Below are 26,282 nucleotides of genomic sequence, written 5' to 3'. Positions count from 1 at the left end.
GCTCAGGTCTTCCAGACTGGGCAGTAGCTTCCTTGATTGAGTCTATCTGTCTAGAGCAGAGCTTTTCAACCTGTGGGTCCCTAGGTGTTTTGGCCTACAACTCCCAGAAATCCCAGCTAGTTTTCCAGAGTTTAGGCTTGATTTGCTCTAGAGCTTATTCCTTTTTTAACAGTTTAGTCTTTTCCAGCAACACATTTCAATGCCCAACATTCTCAACCAGGCAGAAATGCAACAGCTTGGACAATACTTACTTTAGTATTCAGTATTTTATATTTCGGGATATTTCTAGTTCCTTTATAGCTGCCCTTCCAAGATCTAGTTTTTTGATATCTTGATTGCAGTCTCTATACTAATGAATGACTGGGCCAAGGTATGGAAAATCTTTCAATGTCTTTATCATTTGTTTTAAAGCTATATAAATCCTCTGTTTTTGTTCTCCCGATGTTCAATTGTAAACCCGCCTTTGCACTTTCTTCCTGGACTTTCTTCAATAATTGCTCCAAGTCATTGCTATCTTCTTCTAGTAGAATGTCCTCAGTGTATTAATTTTTTGATATTCCTTACTCCAATTTACATAATCATCCAATGGTCTACTACTACACCATTTTATGCTCATTAACAACATTGTGTATCCAAATGCTTATTGCCTGCTTTTATCTCCTTGTGCAGAGGACTATGTGCAACAATTGTTCCCACAATCCCACTGAATAAAATGGTATATTGAAAACATCAACAAATAAGTAAACATCATCCAAATTTGCACAATTGGAGGTGATATGGTTATACTTGTGGAACTCTGTTATATAAGTTTGAGTAGAAAATGTCTGTTTCCAAAACAACCAAAACAGCTATCTTGAATCCCTATATTGTGATAAAGGTGGCATAAAATAAAGTAAATTTTAAAAATGAAATAAAGCAGTGCAATCACATATGTAGAAGTAATTACATATTAGTATGATACTAACAGTTTTCTAGTAATTATTTCTATTCTATGTATTGTCGAAGGCTTTCATGGTCGGAATCACTGGATTGTTGTAGGTTTTCAGGCTATATGGCCATGTTCTAGAAGCATTCTCTCCTGAAGTTTCACCTGCATCTGTGGTAGGCATCCTCAGAGGTTGTGAGGTCTGTTGGAAACTAGGAAAAGTGGGTTTTTATTTCTATTCTGTTTGTAGAGCCATCAGGACTACAACTGGGAGTACAATGCAATAAGGATCAATAGTAAATGTGACATTTTGTTAGAGGTGTGTGCATGTGTAGACATTCCACCAAATTTCTTTCTCTCCATCACATATTTTGTTTAATGGGTTAATTTCAACCTATTCTTAAGGAATGAAATGCACACTTGTGCATACGCACAAATGTACATACACACACATAATGTTTTGCAAGCTCTTTTCATTATTTGACAGTTTTGACAGACATTATTGATTTGGCTAGCAACTGTGGCTGACTAGAAGGGGACAATGAGACAGTTTTATGTAACAAAAGGCAGAGTGTCATGTCAGCCAAACTAAATGTTGTACAAAGTGACAGTGGGACAAAAACGCCTTTCAGACTTAATTTTCTGCTTCATTTCCGCACCCCCCTCCAACCATCAATACATGAGGCAATGCAGTAGGTGACACAAATTAGCAGGATAGAGCAAAAGGTCTGCCTTCACTTCTCTGGCTATACTTGACTTCTTTCCATGAAGGTTCTGGCAACACACACACACACATATATAGTTACCGTAATCAACGTACTCTTGTAGGAGAAAAATATATCCCTTATCAACATGCCTTATACATTTCTCCTAGGTGACTTTTGGGGAAAGATGAAAGGGAGGAAGGGGGAAGCGTCCCCCCTCCCATCTGCTAGGTCATGCCTACAAGACACATTCTGTCAAGCCTTAAAAGCGACTACAGCTTTGCCTGTGGGATACCTATAATTATTATGCGGCACATCCTTGTGCCTGCTGTAGCTCATTGTTCTGCTAACACAAGCCTGAATGAGAACACTGGCTCCAGGCTGTGAGTTGATAAAGTGCAACTTTTCGATTTTGCTTGTCGAAAGGCTCCGGCATTGTGCGGAGGCCATGAGTGACATCTTTGGCCTTCCTTTGGGCTGAGCAGATTGAATCTGTCACGCAGAGTTAAACAATGACTAGAGGACATAACCTTAGCAGGGCTTGTCATTTTTTCCTAGTAATTCAATCTACGTTTAATCAATGAAAGTAATTTCTTGTTTGTTTAAGTCTCATATTCGGTGGATCTTGGGCCTTGTAAAGGAGCACACTTCCATCTTGACCTTTTCTCCTTCTTGAACTTGGGCCAGACTATCAAGTATAGAAGGGATGTGAGTAACTGGTAGTCCAAATCGTGCACTATCTAATATAGTCTGTGTTTTGTATATACCTACAATATTCAAAGAAATACAATATGATATGTTTATGGAAACAGGTAGGTGAGCAGGTAGATGCATATACACATACAGAGCCTTTATGAGTTTCTGGGACAAAACATACTTGAAGTATCTAGCTATCTAACTGATAAAATCCTTCAACCTTTGTTGAAGTTTTACAGTTAGTCTGTCTAGCAGTTGCTCATAGTTTTGGGTGAGTCTCACAACTGTGAGATAAGTCACAATATATTGGGACTATAAGATTTCTGGATAGCAGTGAGACAAAATGGAAGAAAGTGAACAATAATTTTCTCACAAAAAGTGGCATCAATGAAAGATGTGACTAAAATTTCCCTTCTAACAAGCCTTGACTTGACCATTTCATACCCAGAGCCTGAGCCATGAAATAAAGGCCTCCCATCCTTGTTTCATGCCACCCCTATTATTGAAAGTAGCCAACTGTGACTTATGCAAGTTCAAGGACTTTATTGATCAGTTTTGCTGGCCTTAATCAAAATCTGCCTTCCATTCCACTCATGGTGATTAAGTCTAAGGGAGCCTGACATGAAGTCTCTGTCTTATTATTAGTTCTAGGCAAACAGAGCAGTCAGCATTTTCAAACCTGACAGTTGCTAAATAGAAAGGCAAAAATGTAAAAGAAAGTTTGGAAGGGGGAGGCAGAGAAATCTTGATGAAATCTATATAAGTAATTAAAGAAGTTTTATTTGAGAATAAATGCAGATAGGATTTTCCCTAATTCCCAGCTTTCTTTCTTCATGGCAGTTTGGGGGGGTGTGGGAAAAGATCTGGATTTTTAAAATAATAGACATCTGTAAAGCTGCCATTTGAAATTATGTTTATTTTAAAAGAAACAAACATTGAACTCCTCTTGGATGCTCCTCTTGGATACCCATACTGTATGTATGGCATACCAAAAGGCTCTGCAACAATTGATGTTTATACACCTTATTTTAAAATGGTTTAAAATAACTTCATGTACTTTGTGAAATTCCACATTTTAGGAAGAAAGTTAATTTCACAAATTATTTTAGAAAAGATACATACACGAGAAAAGAACATATTTTGTCTAAATCTCACTTTGACTATGAATTATCATAGCATCAGAACACTATAACTAGAAGTGATTTCTAGAGTCATCTAGGACCTCTTCACATAGCCCAAAATTTAGCAGCTGTGACAGGTTTTTTTTTTTTACTTCAGCCACAGAGCCCAATGGCTCCCATCACACCTTGAAAAAGTACATCCAGGCTGTTCCAGGGCTAAATTGCCACAAACACACTGCTGCTACCGCAAAAATGCCTGCAGCAGTCAACCCCCCCCCCCCATTTTTTCCATTAGGAAAAATGGGTTGAGCCAGCCCAAGAAGGCTTCCTCTCATGTGATGAGGCAGGAGGAAGTTGCGACAGTGCAGGGCACAGAGTGACAGGTCCCTATGCCCCGCAATCACATGGTGATACACAATTATTCTGGGGGTGTATGTGAAGAAGTCTCTAGTTACAATTCTATAAAAAATAATCCACAATTCGACATCCTGGACACTGTCCAGATATCCATCCAAACTCTGTTTGAAAATCTCAAGTGAAGGAGAGTCCACTGCATTCCAAGATAGTTACTGTCACAGTGAAACAAGTTGTGACATATAAAATGAATGCACCGATTGAACTCTAGTCTTTAAAACAGAATAAAATGGCCATCTGTCAGGGGTGCTTTGAATGCAATGCTCCTGCTTCTCAGCAGGGGGTTGGACTGGATGGCCCATGAGGTCTCTTCCAACTCTATGATTCTATGATTCTAAATACATTCATTCCATATTCCACATGAAAACCCTTGAGATACTTGAAGATTGCAGTCAAAGAGCCAGTGTGGTGTAGGAATCTGGATATTGGACCAGAGTTCGATTTTCTTGAGTCATAGAAATCCACTGGGTGACGCTTGGGCTGAATCTACACTGCCAGAATAATGCAGTTTGAACAGAATTAAATTGTATTACGTGGGGCTACTGCATTATATGGCAGTGTAGATTCAGCCTCAGCCCCAAACCAAATGATAAGTTCCTCTTAGAGCTGCCATAAATCAAAAATTATTTAATGGCACACAACAGCAATAATGACAACAATTTTGCAATGTAAAATTGTAGCCAAGCTTCAAAATTTGATCTCTCTGTCATGATGCTGAGACAAAGAAAAAAAAAATACTTAGCGCCCCCACTTGTAAGAAAAAAATACTTTGAGAAAGATATTTGTCAATTTATTTAATTATAAGACTTTCAGGTTTCCCCATAGCATTTCAGCCCTGATAAGACAAATATTGCATTACTAGAAAAAACTTCTAGTAATGTCAGTGGAAAAAACATTGGAAAGAAATTAAGAATGATTCAGAAATGTATTACCAGTGTGAGGTAGGGATGTACTAGAGAGGCAAGAGAGAGTGTGAGCAGGGGCTGCTCAACCCATTACGCGAAGTAAGCATTTGCAGTATAGTTGATTTTGCCCAGGGGCGCTCTTGAGGCACTCTTGGGGGAAAATAGACCTTGACATATGTGAGTTGTAGTTACTGGGATGTATAGTTCACTTACAATCAAAGAGCATTCTGAACTCCACCGATGATGGAATTGAACCAAATATAGCACACAGAGCTCCCGCGATGAACAGAAAATATATATCAGTGATTGGTGGGGGGGGGGGGGGGGGCAAAATACTGTTTGCTTACCGTTGAAAATTACCTAGGGCCGCTTCTGATTGTGAGTACAAGAAAAGACTCCTGGGACAACATGTTGTTCATAAGGTGCACTTTACACAACTTGGTCTAAATGTTTATGTATCCAACACTTCCTGTAAGATCCATTAATTGAATAAAGTCTACCTTAGTTGAAACTAATAATGTGACACAGGCCTACAGCTCCCTAAATCCCCTAGCCAGCATGGCTACTGGAAAAACGTTTTTCCAATTTCTGCCTGTTAATGCTTCAATTACACCTGGATGGCTATATGTTTCCTAATCCTTATATATAGTGAGGATAACATGATCTCAGCAGTATAGGAAAATTGTAGGGCTCTATAGGCAAGCCAATATTGATCTAAAACTAAGCAAGTTAGCCCATATATTGAGACCACCTGGGGAAAGTCTTTGTATTTATGGATATTAATTGGCAGATGGAGAATTCCTCAGTGCTTTGTCTTATTGGAGGAAGTCAGAATTTGTATGTCAGAATATGTGGAAAGCATTTCAACCAAAGGAAGCAGCTATTGGGAGCTCAGTTGCATGTTTGCACTCGGAGTGTGGGTATGTGAAGAAAAGGGTCTTACAGTCAGCAAGTTCTTCCTAATGTTCAATTGGAATCTCCTCTCTTGTAATTTGAACTTATTGCTCTGAGTCCTAGTTTCCAGGTCAGCAGAAAAAAAAAAGCCTGCTCCCTCTTCCTTATGACAGCCATTCAAATGTTTAAACATAACAAAATCATGTTTCCCCTCAATCTTCTCTTCTACAGGCCAAACATACTACCCAGGTCTTTAAGCTGCTCCTCATAGGTCATGGTCTCCTTTCATCACTTTAGTTGCCCTTCTCTGGACACATTCCAGCTTGTCAATATGTCTCCTGAGTTGTGGTGCCCAGAACTGGACACAGTATTCCAGGTGATGTCTGACCAAAGGAGAATAAAGAGGCACAATGACTTTCCTTGATCTAGACACTATACTTCTTTTGATGGAGCCCAAGATACCATTGGCTTTTAAAGCTACTGCATCACATTATTGGATCATGTTTAACTTATTGTCCACTAAGACTCCAAGATCTTTTTCACATTGACAGTAGCATAAAACCTGCAGAAAATTATTGAAAGTATCCTTAAAACAAAATGGAAAACGTGACTCATTGAACATCACCATGTTTGCTATACTGAACAAAAACAGTAACTCTTTACTTGTGGGTTACATTATTTGTACCATCGAAAATATGTATTAGAGATATTGGGGTGGGGGAAAGTTGGAGGATGAAGGGTCGAGCCTCCATTATAAAATCTATGGTCATCATTTCTACTGAAATCAGTTGATTCCATTCATTTTGTGCACTTCAGAGGCAGGTGAAATGACAGCCACAGAATGGCAGGAAATACAAGCTACATCAGGATCACTTTAGACTGTCCCAAGAGGAAAAAATAGGTCCATAACTGAATAAAAGCCAAATTTAATTGTCTGTTATATTTTCTTAAAAGCTGCTATGGGGTCAGAAGTGTGCATGAAGGGAATCTAATTTGGACTGAGACCATTGCAAGGTGAGGAAGAACGTTTATCTTTTTCTTACTGCCACTTCCTTGATGTAACTAACACACACCCAGAGTTGTTCTGTTATATACAATTACAAATTTATAATAAATACAGAAAAAGCAGTTAGGCTCAATCTTCCTACCAATTACTATGAACTTTGCTGCATTACATGGAGTTTGTTTCAGAAGAGACACAGAAGAACAGGCAGTGATTCCCGAATCAACTGCAAATTGTAAAGGAACTATCCAAGCTATTGAATGTACTTTGGACATAGAGTTAAGAAATGTGGATAATCCTTTTGAAATTCTGAGCAGATTTCACACCACACCAAAATGTAAGTTCCTGGTAACCTTTGTTTCATTGAAAATAATTAGAGTATTTTTTTCAATTCAAGATTTTCCAAAGCATTTTGCAAATTATAACAAATCAGACTACACTGTCAACAAAAAACACCCCCTATATCAATAAAACAAATTGAGTCACAGTGCATATTAGGGGAAATAATTCTTTTTAAAAAAGTTATTAATATAGAGTGTCATGCATTTTTCTTATCTTGCTGCTTTATCTTGTTGCTGGTGATAATTTTTAACCTATCTTTCTTTCAAGCAATCGGGTTTGGCATCATTTGAAACTGAATTAAAATAGGTGGTGAATTTTTCAGGATCTAAGAGGAACTGAAATTTTTAAAAAGCATTTTCTTGTGTTATTTCTGACATAGAGAGATGCAAAATAAACCTATCACTAGGTTTTATGGAGCGGAGAGTGTATGACTTGCCCAAGATTACCCATTGGATTTCGTTGGCTGGGCAGGGAGTCAAACCTTGTCTTCAGAATTGTAGTCCAGTTCTCAAACCATTACACCATGTCGGCTCATATACACCTATGCAGTTCTGTCACTCCAGAAAGCCTCTAGCCCTATTCGTTAGATCTGATTTGTCTGAAAGCCTTCTGAAATGAGGAAGAGATTCATACCTGCCCCAGCAAAACAAAAGGAATTTCTGCACATTGCCAGGAAAAATCTTCCTCATTCAACTGGGAGTCTGCTTCACCACAACCACCTGACTTCAGTGCAACATGCCCACTGTGGCTATGAATAGGGCAATAGCAGGAGACTAATTGCAGCAGCATTCAGGGAAATTACATGGTAAATTTGCACTGGGCACGTCTTATCCTTATTCTGTTTCTCTCATGTGAACACTGATGATTTTAATATGGATGGAAAGCCAGCGGCTGGCTGTTTTGCAAATCCACATGATCGGTTTACAACTTTTTGCCAACAGCATCACACAATTTGGTTGTACGTTTGTATATGTTGAATCGGTAGGAAAAGATAAGAGAAAGGAAAGGCGGAAGGGTGATCACAGCACCACGAACATATTGTACTTTCCATTTTTGTCCATTAATCCCCCTACTCCCTTTTACCTTCACTGAGATTCTTTCACAGTTTTTGCAGCCTGTTCTGAGAGAAAGGAGAGATGCATTCATGTGCTATTGAAACTGAACTAAGCCATTTGTTAATGTTACATTATATTTGGAATTTTGCACTATATAAAGGAATTTGTGTATGTGTGTGTGTGTGCATGTGCTGCGTGTTTAAGCCTCATAACTGTCCCTGAACTTTGTATCATGACACAACTATAAAGAACCATTAAGAATTACCACTAGATAGATGTAGGAAATCCTAAAATTGTTGAAAAACAACAGAGCTTTTTGATAATAATGTCCCTGTAATACACCATCCAACACACATTTTGGTGCATCAAATGTTAGGCCTGTTTCTGAGTATATTTGACCTGCTAATTCCAAAACTGGTACCAGTTTCTCCCTATCCACTCTAGTTTTTGAGATACAGAACACAGGCTGCATAGTATATACCAGCCGCCATCTGCTTGCCCATAAAAAATCATGGCAACCATATATATGAAACTAGAGCTGATGCTGACTATTCTGCACCCCAAATAACCCCAGGAACAGGACTAAACACCAAGATACCATGATTTTTTTGTTGGGCTGTACAATCAATATATGGTTGGAGTCAATGAACAGGAGAGCATCACACCATATGGAATCAACATATACACAATAGGGTCAGTGTAGAGCCGCTTCCACTGAGAAGAGGTACAAGACAATCCAGTATATTCAGACATAAACAGAGTTGCTTCTGAGGATGCCTCTCTGTCTCTTTTCTGACTGTGTCTCTCTGTCACTCTCTCTGTCTCTCTTTCTTCCCTCCCCAATACATGCTTCCCATAACTCTTCCAGAGGCCCTCCCCACATCTGGTCTAAGTCTCTTTCCCTGACCCATTGCCGCGGTGATGCAACAGGTTAAACTGCTGAGCTGCGGAACTTGCTGACCAGAAGGTTGGTGGTTTGAATCAGTGGGATGGGGTCAGCTCAACTGTTAGCCCCAGTTTCTGCCAACCTAGCAGTTTGAAAACATGCAAATATTAATAGGTACCATCTCGGCAGGAAGATAAATGGTACTCCATGCAGACATGCTGGCCACATGACCTAGGAGGTGTCTATGGACAACACAGGCTCTTCAGCTTAGAAACAGAAATGAATATCACCCCCAGAGTCAGGGATGAAAGGAGAAGCGTCTTTATCTTTTTCCATGTGTCGTTGTTTCTAGGCATTGAATGTTGGCCTTTGTGTCTGTTTATGCTGGAATCCGCCTTCCCTTGGACACATAGGGCAGAATACAAATAAATTATTATAATTATAATTATTATTATATCAAAGACTCAAACTACTCAGAAATGGTAACATACTATAACATTAATCTTCTTAAACATTGCTTAATTTCCCATAAAATAATCTGTAACCTGACTTAAAGCTAAACTCAAGGATGTTTTACCAATAAAGCTAAGAGAAGCTTGATTATAGTGCACCAGTATTTCTGTGCATTATCCTTCTTCAACAACGGGATATGTCACCTAACAGCATTGTGTCCTTCACAGTAATCCTTGAAACATTTTCCTTTTTCTCTCATATGCATACTTCTCTTCTTCCATCTCCAACTACTCTGTCTTGCCCTGTCACAAGAGCAACTAGTGTTACGAAACTCTTTCAAGTGTTTCACTTTCATATTTCGGTGTCACAAATGTGTACTTCAGTAGACAAAACATATGTGTGAACTTAAAAGCCTGATAGAATAATTGAAAGTAGATGCTATGAATGCATGTAATTAAAAGATGAACTCTTGAGGTCAGAAATGAAGGAGCTGAACATTGGTGGAATGATTCAAAAAGCAACAATCAGAGGGTTGCAAGTAAACCTCTAAAGAGGATGAATATGACTGCTTGTCCTTGTGTCATTTTCTAGGTTCTCCTTGGCCATCTCACCACATAATGAACATGATTTAACACTGACATAAGCTTACACTTATGGAGATACTTGTTTTCCTTCTTCTTATATTGACTTTTGCGAATCTGATTTTTGTCAACATTTAGATATATCTCTTCAAGAAAAGTATTTCTGTTCAACAAGAGAATGTTTACAATCTTGTATGTGTTCCTCTATTTTCCACTTGCCAGGATCTTGACCTTGACATCAAAGTAGCTTTTTCTTTCCATGTTATTCTTCATCATTATGTGCATCATCATTTTCTACAATGGCAAAAGCCTATGGAATTTCATCCTTTGTAACACTCCTTCCTACCCTTTCAAACAGCTTCTTATTGTGTTCTCCTGGCTTTTGTAGCTGTTCTAACACAACATCAACTCTCCTTCTTCAATATATGGAGAATGCTGTTCCTCATCTAATAAATTTGCATGCAAAATAGAAAGAGTGAGCCATTATTTCAGCATGCATTTCCTTTTCGCAAAAAGAATATTTATTCACAACTTGCATGAAAACACTCTTATTTTGTACCATTCACCAAAATAACTGATTTCAAACTATCACTTTTAGGGATTAATCCATGTTTTCCAAAAAATGATGAAGAACAAAAGATAATTAAATTGTTTGCTGCCTGGACGCAAATCAAGGCTTGGTGTGTTCCAGGACATTGAAGAAAGTTACGATAGTGTAGGGATTGGTGGAGAAATACAGATGAAACTTGAAGCGATCCCCTTTGCAATTTGTCATTTCCAATGAGTAATTTCAAAATTAATGCTAGTAATTTAGGAACAAATATTTATTCATTAGAAGAATTATATTTATATGGCATTTTAATAAATTTCTAAAAGGTTTTGACAGGGATTTTTCAAATTGTGTGAAATTTTCTTATCATTTTTTAAGGAGAGGAAATCAATGAAAGGTAATGAGCACTACAACAAGAAGTTACTTTGTTTAACACTATAATAAAAACAACAATAGGTTACTTCTTGAATACTAGATGAATAATAGGAAATTATATTTCTAGATTTCCTATTCTTGAAAGATGCAGGGGATAAAGTAATCAGTTTTTCTTCCCAGTGTTGAGAACTTCTCCAGAGGCAGAAAATTGCACATCCTTCTCACAAATGCTATGGAGTCCAAAAAATTGGATTGATATAGGTTCTGGAGGCAGCAAAGAAAAAAAAAATAGAAGAGTGGGAGTACTTGTGCATAGGCTATAAAAATTGTGATATACAGGATCTAGATAGAAACATATAGGAAAAGCCTGCCAGAAGAGATTTGACAGTTGAATGTACTATCTGCAATGTAGCCTACAGCACCTAGTATCTATTGATAATTTCTCATCCAATTTCTAACCAAGGCTGACTCTGCTTAACTCCCAAGATCAGACAGGATTGTGCACCTTCAATGTACTGATTTCAACAAGATACAAAACTGATGACAAAATGTTAATATGCAATTAAACAAGATATTGTATTAAAATACAATTTTTTAAATATGCAGACATTCAAAAATGACATTGTTCGAAATGGTTATGGGGAAATTTATCCCCAAAATTTATTAATGAAATACTGAAATCATACTGATCACAATGGTTTTGAACACTGGTCAGTTTACCTATTGTAGAAGAGAACAAAAATACAGGCAGTCCCCAAGTTACAGACAAAACAGTTTCTGTAGGTCAGTTATTAAGTTGAATTTGTATGCAAGTTGGAACAGGTACATTTTTAAAGTATAACTCCACACACACACACACACACACACATCAGATAGCTTAGGGAAGGGTGTTACTGTCTGTGCCCCTGTTCAGAGGATTTCACATCACTTTCTAATCCCTGTGATAATTGGACTTTGAAATTTTGGCTTGTTGTGGAAACAAGGATTGATGAGAAAGCTTCAGTGGACACTCTTTTATTCCATGATAACTATTCCAGGAGTGAAGTTCCCTTCCTAGGAATAGATTTCTCTCATTTCCTGTTGTCTCACCTCTATGCTTAACTATGAGTTGCATGTAAGTTGGATATTTGTAAAGGGGACTGCCGGTAATTATGAAACACTGTTTTTTTCACAAAAGTAAAATGGACTGTTTATATTTTTGTTTCTATTAGCTGCTGTATGAAGGGATTAATATATATAATCAGCAGTGATCCATCAAGTGCTCAACTTCTCATGTATCTAAGTAGAGGTAGCTGAAATAGAAACAGATGGAAAGTGTAAATGAGAAGATTCAATTACTGGGTTTTTCCTCTAGCACTCCCCTTTTCCCTTCTGTAAAGTAATCTTCTAGGATTGAAAATAGTCCTTAAAATATCATTTAAAGTTTATTTTTAAAGAAACACTTCTTTACATTCACAATATAATATTTTAATAGATTTATAAGCTATTTAACTTCACACGTTAGGACTTTGTTTGCTTCTTGGCTTGAACATATGTTAGATAAACCCATAGGATGTTAGTAGGTCAAAAAAATCTGAAAGGCAATTTGTGTGCTGTTTTAGTAAGCGCCTAGGGAAAATTGTAGTGCACAAGAGATGGAGGAAAGAGAGGGGAAAATATGTTCCTTTGTCAAATAATGTTCTTCAAAGTTTCCTCTATGTTTCTTTCCATCCCTCTGTTTTCCACACATGTATGATACTGTCATGCTTTTAGATTATGGTGATGAAGTAATATAAGTACTATCATAAGCATAATGCACTGATGTTCTTTAGCATCTCAATTTTTTTAAACATCAAAGTTAAAACCCGGCACTTTATACAGATGACACATCTGAAATGCTTGAGACCAGAAAATTTTGGGATTTCTCATGTTTTTTTTTTATTTTTGAAAAACCAGGAATTGCATATACATACCTAATGAATATTGAAGAGACAGGAATCAAGACTAAATTGATAGTTTACATACATATCCTGAAGGTAATTATACATAGATTTTTTAAAAACAATTTTGTACATGAAACCATCAGAAAGCAAAGGCTTCATCACTATTTCAGTAACCCACATGGACAATTTTGCATTTTGGAAGGTAAGGGATGCTCAAACTGTGTGAGCAATAAATCCCAAGCTACTCATAGTTTCTTCCAGTCAGGGCACTTTACAATCAACTGCCTGTGTGTTAAAGACTGAGGCCTCATCTATACTGGCATTATAATGCAGATTGAACTGAATTATATGGTTAGTGCAGACTCAGTGTAAATTGGACCTGAGTAATTGGAATGAACAAATCTGCAGTTTCCTTTTGCTCCTCCCTTGAAACTTCCTTTTTTTCTGTCTTGCTCGCATTTCCCCTCTGTGATCTGTTTTGTGAGCAGAATCCTATGTAACACAGGTGGATTGCCTGAGCTGAAATTAGGCTATCTGAGGGTCCTTATACACATGCTGTAAAACTCAGAAGTAACCGGATTAAAAGAGGGGGTAGCTAAACAATGTTTAGCCAAAGTGTGGCTGAAATCAGGTTAAGAGTTAAAAGAGAATGTGTGTTGCACTCCAGGACAGGAAAAAGACCTCTGATTTTAAAACACACCACACATTGAGTGAAGAAACAAATCCTTTTTATTGAAGCTTAGTAAAATAGCCAGTAGAAAGAAATGCTTGTAAGAAAATAGGAAAGCTCCAAAAAGTAAAAGATCGGTAAAATGCAGTAACTCAAAGCAATGTCCACAAAAGATATAAAAGCAATTCAAGGCAGTATTTATCCAGATAGGAATCAACAGGATGCAAAGACAATCCAAACTCTGTTAATCAACACCAAAAGGCTAGAAGTATCCACAGGAACAAGACCCCTTAAACAGGATTTCCATGGCACATGAACTTGATTTCCAAATGATACCTGATCTAACAGGTTTTCCATTGAAGCAAACCTTATATCCCAAAACCAAGAAACTGGTTTAGTTTCCCCCCACCCTTGGCTCTTATCTGACGAAGCCTTTTGGAGCGACGCAAACCTTGAGTTTGTTGTCAGTCCTGGCTGAATTCCAGCCTCCTGTTTTTCAACTCCCTTTCTGGCTGCTCATTAAAATTTCCATGTGTCAGATTGTTTTCCAAACCCAAATCTTGAGAGCTCACAGAGAGAGGGAATAAACCATCATCCCTATGCCCAGCAGGAATATTCTCATGAGAAACTGCCCTTTGCACTGGGGCCTCTCTGCCATTGTCTGCAAGAAAATCATTGACCAAACCATCTCCATCTTGCACCTCAGCCTCAGCACCATCATTTCCCTCATCATTTCTCACAGCATTGCCCACATCATTGCCCACATCATTGCCCACATCAGAAGCATCATGATCCTGGAACACAAACACAGGCTGATTCCCAACAATGTGTTAAAAAGGTTGGGAGCATGATTAGGGTTTCTGTTTAACATCTTTGGTGCCTGTTGCTCGGAGGGTACTATTGTGTGCATGTGGTGCTTTGTGTCATGGCCTTGGACCCATACAATAAACTATTTTGATTGAGTGTTAAAGGTGGGCATATCCCAGGACTGACAGGTCTGTGAGTGGACCTGATGCCAGGCCCTGGGATTTTTAAACCCACCTTTAAAATGTGGTTTTTGGTGCTCTCTGGAAACACCCTAAATTTGCTCAGAATCCCAAATTAGGGTGCTGGAAATTACTGAGCATTGACTTCATCCTGGTCTAACTTTGTGCCACCATGGTAGTTATTTTCTTGGTCTGGAATAGGTTTTGTTTCGGGTCACATCTACACTGTCATATAATCCAGTTTCTGAATCCAGATTATCCAATTTGAACTAGATTATATGGCAGTGTAGACTCATAATCCAATTCAAAGCAGATAATCTGGATTCAGAAACTGGATTATATAGCTGTGTAGATCCAGCCTGACTTGACTCAGCTTCTTTCTAAACTCTACTATTGTTCACTTTGTTTTTCAGAACTTCTGATAGTCACCCATTTTAATTTATTTGTGGTTTGCTTCAACTTTGGCTTGCTATATTATGTTTAGTTGTTGATTCTATGTATTCTAGTTTACTCACCCTTATATACAGTGCAACTAGATAAGCAACATTCTGCAATACTTCAATAAAAATAAACCATTTCTACCCTAATCAATGCATTGCCTCATATTTGAAAGTTAATCAGAATATCTGGGTCTAGGGTTAAAAAAAACCCTTTAAAGATAGAAGATGGCTCTTAGTGACATTGCAGTCTTGCTCTCACTGTGGTTCCTTAATTCATAATTAGCACAAAAACACATAAAATGCATTTCAGTCAGGTTCAACTTTCCCTTCCCTGTATCTTCTGAAGATTAGAATACAATATGTATAGAAATAAATAGTTGCTGGTATATATAAAACAAACATGCCCACCTTATTTTCTAGCGCAAAAATATTTTGGGAAATATCAGATGACACACAAATATATTAATCCTTACAAGTAGCATTCTGTGATCTTAACATACATTGAGAGAGCTAATTTTATGTGTGTTGTTGCCAAAGAATCACAATGGAGGACCTAAAATGTCTAGAAGGAGCACCTCTCTAGAAATCTTCCAGTATATGTCATAGAATTGCTGGAGAACCCAGAGATGACATATTTTGTCAGGTAGGTGTAAATTGTTGTTGTTATTGTTGTATTTATTTATACCCTGATTTTTCTCTTCACAATGAAACTGCAGGCATCTTTCCTATGGACCCAGAAGGTACATTGGTTACAAAATGAAAGGCTGTTTTCCCCCACAAGGCAGGCCTTTAATGGACCTGTTATTTTCATCCCCTGGTATGGTAAGAATACACTGTGCTCATTCAGCCCCTTCAAATGGCTTGTAAAACTTAAAATGCTAGTCGCACAAAATGAACCCATCATAAACACACATTTTACAAAAGCTCCTTCAATCTACTTTTAAACAGCAGTGGAAGTGAGCCATGATATAATAACTGATCTAACACTGCGCCGCTGAATCATCACAGATAGTTTTATAATTGCAGGCTTGATTTATAAAAGTAGGCTGAACCAACCTGATGTTAAAAGGCTAACTTGCTGTCTATTGATTTAAGATGACACACTTCCATAGTATGCAATGGCTAAGGGGGGTCCCAGTAGAGCTACATAAAACAGCAAAGCTGCATGACTTCTCAATTTTCTCCTTCCCTAGAGAGGAGCTGAATCATTAGCCAATAATAACATCAGAGGAGAAAATGTATTAAACCTATTATTGGTGTCAAACCAACATAATGACATAAAAGTAAAAGGGAGCAGAGACAGAGGGCCACTAGAGTGAAATAATAAAGTTTCGTCTGCTAGCTTTCAGTGTTGGCAGAAGATGTCTTTTAGGCATGTTGATTTCAGCAGCTAATTTCAAGAGGACTAAATGCTCCTCAGTTTGGATTTCACAACAACGTTGCTGCCTTTGTAACTGATCTTGGTCATTAGTATCCAAAGAGTAAAGAACAGTAATCAGAGTCGTCCAGGAGCAGGATCCAATGGGTAATATTTACATGGACACCTGTTTGGGTCTCAGGAGGAAAAGTTTCAGGAGTTTATTTTCAATCCTTCTGAAACATTACCTTTCTCAGAATTTGAAAAAAAATGCGCTTTATTGAACTTCAGCCCCCAGAAACTCGAAGTCAGTGTAGCCAGTGGTATGAGAACTAAAGCTGGATATAAACACTGCATTTTTTCATAGCTGGCAGGAGGTTCAGGCAAATAAAAATAAATAGTTTTTCATAAGAATCCTCTCCCCAATAATCCCCAAACAACTAAAATTTGCTGCCATGCAAGGTAGTGATTTCAATGACATGGGGCACATCTACACTGACCTGTTATCCTAAAGAGAGAAGGTGAATCGGTTCCATGACAGTTTCACAATGTATAGAGCTAATTTGAGTCAATGAGGCCTTAAACCGGATTCACAAATGTTGTGGGTTGCTTGAAATTCGCCCCAGGAATCTGAAGCAAGCAGTGGTTTTTAGTCTTTGTAAGCAGCTGAAACAGAACTGGCCACAACGGTTTCCACAGCTACCCCTATTCCCTGGACTTGAGGGCCCAGAGACAAAGGATGGCACTCCATGTCCCCTTCCTATTTTCATCATAGTGGTGAAGCATTGTAAATTTCATTTTCCAACCTTATCTATTTTTCCGTTTCTATCCTATCTTTTCCCCAAGATTGGGAAGTAAGACAAATTACAACATTATGAAAGTCTAATAATACAGACTAAATTATACACATTAAAGTATACATTAATTATAAACTTTAAGGTATACATTAATTTTAAAGTATCATTAAAACATTTTGAAATATTAAAAGTGTGGCATGTCCATTTAAATCCTCTTAGAAATTAAAGACACGTGAGGGCATTCCATAATACAGAAATGCCAATTAAGAAGATCCCATATTCTATGGAAAAAATAAACTGCATGAAACTCAAGGGAGGTACAGATGTAATGGCCTAGATCTAGCCTACCATATATAATTCTATATAAATCATATATAATTAGTAGACTATCTGTGCATAATTGTGTCTATGTTGAACCTGTATATGCTGAGAAAAGGTTTTGGGGCCATAATTACGGGGTTTGATATGATTCGTGGATATATAAAAGGTCATTCCACGGGAAGGGGAAAGCAACAGCCACCCAGCCACCACTGACACAATTTTCCCACCCAGGAATTCAAAAAGGGCTTTCACCATTATACACAGAGAAGGAGATGGTTAAGATAAAGTACTACCTCTTGTTTTGTTTTGTTTTTTAAAAAAGGAACCTTCTCTGCATAGAGTGGCAACAGGTGAGAGTTAGTCCTTCCAAGGAGAATCTAAAAGAAGGACAGATCCCTTATACTTCTCAGTGCTCATTTGAAGAGAAGCACCAAAGAGCCTCTGCTACCATCATTTCACCATCCAGGCATTACAAAAAGCCAGAAACATCACTGCAAGAGAAGGAAGAGGGGCTGTGACTCTACTTGCCATGACTTTACGTTGTGCATAAGTGTATGCCCATTACATATGCAGTTGTGCATACCCATATGGTTGCATATTCAATTGCACTGTGACACAATGCAATAACATGGAAGCATCACAAAACCACTGAATAATTCCATCACTTTGACATAAGTTTTCAGCCATTGAGAACAGATTATAGCATCTAGTTTGGGCTGACCTGATTGTCCATCCAAGATAAATCATACTCTTCACAAGGGGCCCTTCTACGTTAACCTAAAACCTGAGAGGGAGCGGGTTAAAATAACCCACTCCCTCTCAGTTTCTAGTCCCCACCGCCAACCCAAAACCAAAGGTTGACTCAGGATGCCATCCAGTCCTCCTCCAGGCCCCCATTCCCCCTAAAAAAAACTTACCGGAGGGGTCTGCCAGCAGCACAGACCCACATATTCATTTTGTCCTTTTCAACATGAACACCTGGTTTGGTTTTTTGTTTATTAATGAGCACATAATATAAGTATAGAAACATCCTGTTTCACAGTTATAATTTTGTAATGTGGACTTGCAATATCCTACATTTGGAGATTCATATTTATAGTCATAAACAACTAGGTGAGACTCTCAAAATCTACTTTTCTGGCCTCCTGGTGCCCTGACTGCAGCATTCATGAGGTAATAGAAATTGTAGAGCTGGGAAATAATGTAACAATGTGCTCCTGGTCACAGGGTGCCTTGGGGACAAGCAGTTGTCGCAGCACTCTAGTGGCCTCTCTATCTATTTTCATGGCTAGGAAAGCCCTTTCAATGGGCGTTTCTGGGTGTGTTGATCTCTAGCATGACAGAAACATTTCAGTTTAGATGCTGCCAGGTTTCAAAGTCAAGGTTCAGGAATTGCAACTCTAATGATGAAGCTCCTGCTGCAGCCCCTCAGTTTACAAGCCCTTGGTTTACCTTGCAACAGAGCCAGCAAATTCCCATATTTACCAAGTTCTATACACCAGCTCAAGAGAGCCCACATCTTTCTAGAGTATGCTGGGTGGGATATCCTGAAAGTCTTAGATCAAAGAGTAACCTCTTCAAAAGCTGTGTCCAAGTCATAATAATTTAAGAGTATTGAAATGCCAGTCTAATGAACCACCTTGTTTATATAATGAACAACCTGATGCCAATGACAAGTCAACTTGCAAGATATGATCCTAGTAGAATATATACTGAATATAGCAATTATGACTAATATTTTATAGGTTTATCCTGCTTGATATTATAACATCTACAGAATATCTGTTTGTGAGAACTCTGTGTGTGTGGGGTGGGGTGAGGGAGTTTGAGAGAGAGAAGGAGAAAGAAGACCAGCACAATTGATTTATTCCATGCTTGCAATAATATACTAGGTTTCTTGCACTGAAGTACTTTAAAGTATGTACTTTGAAATCTGAATCTGAGGATAACTGCAGTGCTAGCACTTCAATAACAATATAGTCTAAATGGGAGCACTAGTTACCTGCAGATACCACAAGTTAGAGAGGGAAAAGCAGACTCATTAAATAATGTTCTCTCCTTGGTGTAGGTTTCTCACTCCCCATCCCCCTCCAGATCCACTTACAACAAAAGAAATAGCATTATCTAAATATAGAGCTTAATTTAAACGTTAGAAAAATCGCATACACTGATATATACTATTATAGGAACAAAAGCAATATGGTATCCATTCCAAGCTTGATTTCCTTCCCTGAAGTACTCTTTAATCGCTCATTGGAGAGCCACTTCATATGTTACAAAATTAATACATTCCATCAGTATACCTTGCTAACTGAGAGGAGGACACATTTTCTTTCTTAACTATGTATTTTACTACAGACTTCCACCATTCCTAAAGGAAAATGTAATGTACCTAGAGCCAAAAGTTTCTATGTAAACCTCTGGCACGTTACATGGTGAATCTCAGTTATGTACCCATCTATATGGGTTGTTTTTGCTAATGTTGTAATCCAAGGCCTAACTTTGAACAAAGCACGAATAAGTCAGTTTTCAATTCTGTTTCCTTCTGTGACACAAGTCAGGTCAGCCCTGTCATTACACTGGGATGTCTTGTCTCAAATATCAGTTATTCAAAATCTTAGTGGGCTATGGAGCCTGCTCAGTGCTGTAATGACTGCTGCTCTCAAGTTAAACACCTCACCAGCCATACTGAAGTGACATTCAGTTGCCGGTCTGGTTAACTTTCATATAAGCAGGAAGGTGGGCAAATTCCAGGGGACAATGACAAATTTCTTTCTGGGATCCAGTGTGAGCACTGCAAAGAACACTGGAAAATATTTGGGAAAATGGTGAAAAAACATGTTTCTTCAGCTTTGGAAAAGCCTGGCAAAGAGAAACCTAGATTGATGAAAATGTCTGCAGTAAGAATCTATCCTGTGCACAATTTATACGGGGTGTTTGCCCAAAAGAAATAAGATCTTCTCTACAAATAATATTTCTTGCACAAAAAGTTGGTGTACAGAATAAAACTTTGTACAGAATAAACCCCAAAATGCAAATAGTCATCAAAAACAGTACAATTTTCTAATATTTTTTTACAATCTGTCACTAAAATTATTTAATGCTTCTTTCAAGACTAAGAATGACATCCCTACCCGAGATTAAAACCACAAGTAACCAGGTGGCCAGTTTTATTTGTTTTTTCCTTTAAAATCACCCAATCATTTTTTACAGAATAAAACAAGGACTTTACCTTATAGGAGACTAGTAATGCCTAGGCCTTTAAAGAAGAGTGATTCCAGTTTTTTTATAGAGCAGTGAGGAACTTACATATGGCCTAGGAGCATTGAGCATAGCTCCACATGTAGTCCATCAACTGACATCTAGGGACGCTTCCAGACAGCAATTTATTGTGGGTGAAAATGGTTAAACTAACCCATTTTTGCCGATGTGTTGTCTGCACAGGTGCTCAAAAGAAGCAGGCTTTCCTTTGCTTGTCTTTATTGCAGCTCAGTAAATACCTCACAAGAATGGGGACAACTCAAATCTCTCTCCCCCCGCCCCAAATCCTTTCAAATAAAATAAAAACTTACCAGGCCAACACTATGCCTCTCTGCATTTTTCCTGGCATGTACTAATGTTAGACCAGGAAGTCCTGTGGGGGCATGAGAAATTTCCTCCCCTCTCCCTCATCTATTAGTGCTTTTTTTTGTCATGTCAGGAGTGACTTGAGAAACTGCAAGTCGCTTCTGGTGTGAGAGAATTGGCCGTCTGCAAGGACATTGCCCAGGGGACACCCAGATGTTTTGAAGCTTTACCATCCTTGTGGGAGGCTTCTCTCATGTCCCTGCATGAGGAGCTGGAGCTGTTAGAGGGAGCTCATCCACACTGTCCCCGGATTTGAACCTGTTACCCGTCAGTCTTCAGTCCTGCTGGATCAGGGGTTTAACCCACTGCACCACTGGAGGCTCCGTTATCTCTTAGTCCTACATTGTTATGTTCCGGGAAGCATGCAAAGAAGCCTAATGGTGGTCCAGTAATATCTTCTTTTATTTAAAAGGTTTTAATGGGGGATTTGGGAAGGAGGTGAGTTCTTTCTTTACTTCTTCAGGCCCATGGGGCCCAAAGAAGCAAATTGGACTATGTGGACTAAATCCTGGGGGAAAAAATAGGGTTAGGGTTAGGATTAGACCCAGGCCTTTCAGGGAGACCAGAGTTTAATGGAGGATCTAAATAATTTGTGACAAAGCAGGATTTTTCTTTACAGGAAGCATCGTTTGGATACCTCCAGTAAAAACGCAAGAGTTCTCGGATTTTGGGTCCTGTTTGGATGGACCATAGAATAGAGAGTCAAAGGATACATCATCTTGAGTTTTGCCCCAAGTAACTGGAAACACTAAAGGCCTTGTGTTGAATTTCTATCTTTTAAGGTGTAAACATGCTGTTTCAAAACATGCACATAAGAGAAAGTGGTGTCCTTTAGCCATGTTTGCAGATAATTCCTGTGCCTTATTTTGTCAAGGCATTAAGTTTTGATCAAGCATGCCTAAGCAAGTATGTCAGTTTATGTTTTATCTCATTTTTCAGGGTTTGTGGAAGACAACTGACACAGAAGGAGTTTTGCTTTGATTTATAGATAAATATAATTAAACTTTACCTTCAATTTTGACAGAAAATCCTGTACATTATGGAATGGCACTAGACTTCGATGATTTGCACCGAAGATAATATTTGACATTTCTTTATCTTTCTGATGGAAGCCTGTTATTTTACCTACAACACAATCCACAGGAGTAGACTAAGTTTATTGTATCTTGATTGACAGATTACCAAAGTGATAGACTTTGACAAACAGAAGAGCAACATCTTGAGTCATTCAGAGAAAAGAGCATTTACAAATGAAAGCAGCTACACAATAGAAAATTCCTCAGATCTCACTGGTGATATTGTATTTATGTATACACAGAAATATGACAGCTACTTCTTTTCATACAGCACATAACCAGGAACGACATCTGGGGATTTCAGAAAAAATTAAAAATAATAATCAACGTGATTGGACTTAGGCATCTGGATCACATGTTTCCAAGGGAATGAGTGAAAGTCAGGCCTGATATATATAACCAATTTCCATGACCATTTGAAATATGGCATATGTAATCTGAAAGTATACATATAATTGGTATTCAATTGCCATGACCTCAGGTCATTGTAGCAACCGCACTTTGGTCAAGCACTATTATTTTTATCCAGATCTTGTCTGCCACTTTGACTGTCTTGGTGCTAAAGTAATATCTGTTGCCCATAACAGACTGGATGAGGACCAACAGACTGAAGCTTGATCCAAGCCAGCCATAAGTGCCCCTGGTCAATCAAAAGGCAGATCAGGTATTAGGAATTTGGCCTGCACTGGATGAGGTTACACTCCTTCCAAAATCTCAAGTTGTGCAGTTTGGTTGTATTCCTGGATTCAAATTTGAGTCTGGGTGCCCATGTTTCATCACTGCTCAGGAATGCATTTGCACAGTTAAAGCAAATGCACCAGCTGTGCCCATTACGTAAGATACCAGATGGCCATATTAAGACATGCCTTGATTACACTACAGTTGGGCTAGTGTAACAAACACTATGTGGGCTATGAAATCTGTTCAGAAACTTCAGCTGATCCAAAATACTAGACTTCCTATTGGTGCCATTTCACTTGGTACCATGTCATTTCCTGACAGAATTCAAAGTGCTGGTTATGATTCTGTAGTGGAATAACAGTTTCATGCAATAAATTCCTTGTCTCCTGTCTTCCTCTCTCATGTATTTATGGAAGCCATTAATACCTAATATGGTTATAAGAGGAGCTAAGAACCTTCATGGTGTATGGATCTATCTATAATCTTTAACCAAGATAAATGAAATGTTCACATGCACTATGCATGCCTGATGCTGGTAACAAAGTAAAGCCACCTACCCCATCTCTTGCTTGTAAACATCTACTAGAGTCTGGATAGCCTTTGCTGGAAAGGGATGATTTGGCAAAGTGGACCTTGATCTATCTAATCCAGCAATACTTTTCTTATGCATTTATATGCTGTTTCCTTCATGTGACCAAGCCACAAGTGACAAGCTAACCACATGTCTACATTGTACCTTATACTGAACTAAAGGCTGGGGGAATGTGTCCTGTGAAAAAGCAAGTACCTGCAGATGAAGCCCCAATTAAATAACATAATCATAGGGGAAACATCAAGTCCTAAATAACAAAGTGAGAAACACAACTCTCTGGGTACAATCGCCCCTTATAATATTAGCCTGGTAAAGACTTGGTGCCATTAAAGCCCACTGTGTCCTTTAGGAAAATATTTTAAATTATTTAAATCCGCCCCGCACAAGCTGATTTAATAAACCTGCATGTATGAATTTGGATCCAGTGTAGGAATTCAGCACATTTCAATGGAAAGGATTATAAATTTTCAACTCAGTGTATGTAGAAGAAAATGGAGCACACTCACAGCACATCTAGCTTCGTGATTGTGTTTTCATTTCTGCTTGAAGAGGCCACCTTCCAGGACCCTGAACAATGCATTCAGTATTGCTTATTAAATCCCATGGACAACAAAATAACAGAGCAGTGGAACTGGGAGCCTTCCTTGCCTTATTAAGTCTCAAGGTTCTCTTTTGGAAAGTCAAGCAAGGTGTATTTATTCCCTGACAATACCTATATAGTCTGAGAACAGTATATTTTAGCTTCTTTTTTTCAAACATCAAGTCATAACTGTTAATTCTCCCCACACACACATACACACCCTAAAAAACTACCATGTTTATTCTTCCTGTAACCACTGAGAATTGAACAATCAAGATCCAAACTCAACACAGAATTAACTCCATACTCTTTGAAAGGTAATAGACCTTTTCAGCCTACATTTTGGCAGTTTGAAATTTGTAAAGATGCAACAGAAACAATAATAAACATGCTAACAGAAAGCAAATAAAATATATCGGGGTCATTCAGTATAATAGCACATAGTTTCAAGGTTTAGTCTCTCTCTGTGTATATGTGTGTGTTGTTCTGCCCCCACATTATCTTAACTATATGGAAAGTGAACTGGCTGTGCAAAGAACAGATCAGAGACTATGTAGTTGAATCAAACAAGAATTTATTAACTGACAAAACTTTTAGACTTTCTCTCTTCCCAAGTCTAACTACAAAGTTTATGAGGAGAGGTAAACTCTTTGACATAAACAGAGTTCTGGCGGAACTGAGACTCTTGAATCTTTATTTCTTCTTATTGTCTCTTTCTTGTATGGTATTCAACTATCTCTAAGATGGTCTAAATATTTAACTCTGACTGGAATTGAATACAGCTCTGACAGGACATGCTATTTTGTAGACCTTCTGGCTCTCCTCTCTTGACAGTCCAGTCATGAAAAGGCTGACTCTTTCAAGAATCAGAAGAGCCTCCCCTGAGGCTCTGCCCTTGGGGGGATTCTTAAAGGGGCAGGGTGATGGAGGCTTCAAATGAAAAGAGGCTATCTAGACTGACCCCCAGAAACTGTACATAAAATATAAATCCCTCTAACTAAAAAGGACTTAATAGGGGTAAACAATGAGGCTCTTCATGGGGCATGACATGTGTGGTATATCACAGTATTGAAGAAAAATTCATAGCAGTACATTCAATGGTTTGGTCCCCAAAGTATGTAATCTGAACTGTTTTGCTCAAAAATAAATCCTGGGTGGTGGTGATAAAGTCTATTTTTGACACTTTCTATGCAGTCTTTTCATTCATGTTCTTTCCTTCTCTTCTTTTCTTCTGATTCCTTCCTTCCTATTGAGCACACTGCAAAGCAGAACCGAATTTAGATAAAGTATCTTCTGAAATTTTCTTTTCCACATAACTTCTAAATGTGTTCTTCTACACCACTCTGTCCTCTTTTTAAGCTTGCCAAACCAACTGGTTCCATAATATTATAGCCCAGGAAAGGAAAAGGTGAAATTGGATCTACTTTTTGGTTTCTGGATACTGAGGGGTTTTTCATTTGCCTTTCTCTGAGACTGAGTGATCATCTACTGATTTATATGGAATTAAACTTTGGTCCAATAGTTGTTACCTTTCAATGTACTTCTACAAATTCTTTCTCCAAATTTATTTATTAAAAATGAGTGCATTCACTTTCTCACCGCTTATTTTTCTCCAGAGTCAACAATTTAAATGTCATTAATTGCAAGCTGTCTTAACATTCTTACACTTCTATGTTAATATTTCACTTTTAGCTTTCTTACATCGGTGGGTAAGGTGTGTTCACTGTTCACAGCTCAAACATATAGGAACAAGTTTTCAGTTGCTACCATAAAAGACTGGATTATTTTTAGAAATCCACACATTACCTATCAGGCTCACTGCTCTTTCTGCCTTTGTATGATAGGAGAAAATGTACATTCAGATGGAATTACAGTACTGTCATAATCATTATACTGTATCTACTAATACATGGAATCAATTTCCATAAAATGTTTACATTTAAATTGTTTTGGTTTTTCTTCTTTGTTTCTGGATTATGTACATAAAGTAGACAGCACTAGAACTGGTGGTTTATTAGATTTTCTTCCTCTTGGTAGATTGTATGCTTCTGTTCATAGAATTCACATTTATTGGTGTTTTAGATCAAGTTCCAATTGTACCCAGCAACACCAGCATAAAAAATATTCCTCTAAAAATGTGTTCCAGAGGGATTCCTGGCACTCTGGGTGAAGGGTTTTAGGACGTGTGACAGGGGATATGGGGGGGGGGGGGTGTTTCACTGATTGTAGCATGAGGATCCAAAGGAAATAAATAATTGAGCCTAAGTCACTATGTTTTTTGTACGTGGTTCAGTATGCCATTATGAATTATCTCAGTTCTGGTCCAAGC

Source organism: Anolis sagrei, chromosome 2, assembly GCF_037176765.1.
Source record: "Anolis sagrei isolate rAnoSag1 chromosome 2, rAnoSag1.mat, whole genome shotgun sequence".
Classification (NCBI taxonomy): Eukaryota; Metazoa; Chordata; class Lepidosauria; order Squamata; family Dactyloidae; genus Anolis; species Anolis sagrei.
Note: the sequence above shows the minus strand (reverse complement) of the source record.